The sequence below is a fragment of the Dasypus novemcinctus genome, chromosome 17, assembly GCF_030445035.2.
Source record: "Dasypus novemcinctus isolate mDasNov1 chromosome 17, mDasNov1.1.hap2, whole genome shotgun sequence".
Classification (NCBI taxonomy): domain Eukaryota; kingdom Metazoa; phylum Chordata; class Mammalia; order Cingulata; family Dasypodidae; genus Dasypus; species Dasypus novemcinctus.
The window spans coordinates 75529895-75532858 of NC_080689.1; positions in this window are offsets into that span (position 1 = coordinate 75529895).

The following is a 2964-nucleotide window of genomic DNA, read 5'->3' on the forward strand; positions in this document are numbered from 1 at the left end:
GTACCTGCTTTCATTTCTTTTGGGTATTCATTTCATATATACATTTGGCAAGTGAGATTGCCAGTTTAAATGATAACTATATACTTAGCATTCTGAGGAATTACTAAATGGTCTTCCACAGCCCATGTACCTTTTTACATTCCCACCAGCAATGAGTGAGTGTTCCTATTTCTCCACATCCTGTCCCACACTTGTAATTTTCTACTGTTTTTTCATACTAGCCATTATAATCGGTGTGAAATGGTATCTCACCATAGTTTTCATTTTAATTTCCCTAATGGCAAATGATGTAGAACAGGGGTTCTTAACATTTTTTGTTCCATGGACCCCTTTGCCAGTCAAGTAAAAACCATGGACCCCTTAATAAGTCTACATTATACTATGAATTATTTAATAAATATATCATACCTGCACCAACAGGTCCTCAAAAGAATAATGCTTTTTTAAAAATTTCAATTCAAGCTCACACCCCCCTTTTTAAGAACCCCTGATGTGTTTTTTGACCAGTTGTTTATCTTTTTCATGTGCTTTTTGGCTTGTTGTATATCTTCTTTACAGAAAAGCTTTGCAATTATTTTCCCATTTTAAAAATTGGGTTGTCTTTTACTTGTTGAGTTGAAGGATTTCTTTATGTATTCTGGAAAATAAACCCTTATCAGATAAGAGGTTTGCAAATACTTTTCTCTCATTGTGTAGATTGTCATTTTACTCTTTGATAAAGTCCTTTGTAGCACAAAAGTATTTAATTATCATGATGTCTCATCTAGTTTTTCTTTTATTGCTAGTGCTTTGGGTGTAAAACCTATGAAACCATTTTCTAAACATAGTCCTGCAGATGCTTTCCTATGTTTTACTTCTAGGAGTTTTATAATTCTTCCTCTTATATTAGGTCTCTGATCCATTCTGAGTTGAAATTTTTGCATTGGCCTGATGTATGGGTCCAGCTTCCTTCTTTTTCAAAGCGAGATCCAGTTTTCCCAATGTCATTTGTTGAATGGACTACGCATTGCAAAATGAGAAGTTTTTGTCCCCTAATCAAAAATTAATTGAACATAAATATGAGGTCTACTTTCTGAATACTCAATTCAATTTCATTGGTCTATACATCTGTCTTTGGGCCAGTACCATGTTGTTTTGGTTACTGTGGCTTATAATAACTTTTAAGATCTGAAAGTGTGATTCTTTCAACTTTCTTCTTCTTCAAGGGATCTTGGTTATTCCTGGTCTTTTAACTGTCCATATACATTTGATGATTGGCTGTTCCATTTCTGCAAAGAAATTTGTTGGTTATTTCAGTATGTATATTTTTAATTTATGGAGACTTGTTTTGTAAACAAAGATATGGTCTGCCCTGAATAATGTTCCATATGCATTCTAGGAGAATTCGCATCAGTAATTGTTGGGTGAAAAGTCCTATAAATGTCTGTTAGGTCTGGTTGGTTTAGGGTATCATTCAAGTCTTTTCTTTCCTTATGGATCTTCTGTGTAGATGTTCCATCTGTTATAGAAAATGGCATATTAAAGTTTCCTACTATTGGTGTAGAACCATCAGTTTCTCCCTTCAAATCTGTATGTGCTTCATATATTTTAGGGTTCTGCTGTTAGAGGCATAAATATTTAAAATTGTTATGTTTTCTTGTTGAATTGACTCATTTACAAATAAATAATGGCTTTCTTTGCCCCTCATAACAGTTTTTAATTAAAGTCTATTTTATCTTATATTAATATAGCTACCCAAGCTGTGTTTTGATTACTACTTGCACAGTATTTTTTTTTCCCATCATTTTACTTTCAACCTTCTTGGGACTTTGCATTTAAGGTGAGTTTCTTGAAGACAGCATAGAGTTGGGTCGTGCTTTTTTATCCATTCTTCCAATCATTGCCTTTATACAAGATAGTTTAATCCATTGACTTAAAGACACTACTAATAATGTAGGACTTTTTTCTGACATTTTGCAATTTAGTCTTGTTTAGTCATATACATATTCTGTCCTTCATTTCTTCTGTTAATTCCTAAATACATATTTATTTAATTTTTGTGTTTTACCATATTAAGTCCCTTCTCATTTTTATCTAGATATATTTTTCATTTATTTTCTTTTTGGTTATTACAGGATTAAAATGTAATATTCTAAATATATTACAGTCATATGTAGTTTTATATCAACTTGACTTCAACAGCATGCACATATACTTTTCCTACATGCCTCCACTTTTCCACCTTCTTTTGTGCTTGTTACAAATTATGTGTTTGTACATTGTATGTCTAAAACCATTGATTTACCATTACTTTTCATGTATTTTCATTTTAGCCCATGTGGGCATTAAGAAGTGGATTTACATACCACAAAATACACTAATACTGGAATTTATAATTACCCAAATGGTTACCTTCCTAAAAGTTTTTATTTCTTTATGCCACATTGAACCTCTTTAGAGTTCTTTCTTTTATTCTAAAGAATTCCTTTTACCATTGCTTGCATGGTTATGAACTCCTTCAGCTTCTGTTTATGTGGGAATATCTTAATGTCTCCATTTTTGAATGGAAGTTTCATCAATTATAAAATTCTTGATTGGCAATTGTTTTCTTTCAGTACTTTAAGTATTCAACCTACTGCCTTCTTGTTTCCATGGTTTCTCATGAGAAACAACAATTAATCTGCATGAGACTCTCTTGTACATAGAACATTGCTTTTCTCTTTCAGCTTTCAGAACTCTATCCTTGCATTCAACAGTTTGATCAGTATTTGACCGGGCTTATTTTTGTTCAAGTTTATGCTAAATGGTGCTCTCTGGGAATTTTGCATATGCATATTTTTATCTTTTATTAAACTTGGGAAGTCTTTAATTTATTTCTTTGAGTATTCTTCCTGCCCCTTTTTTCTCTTTCTTTTCCTTCTGGGTCACTCATAATGCATATATATATATATGCTTGATGATTTTTGACTTTTAGTAATTCTTCTT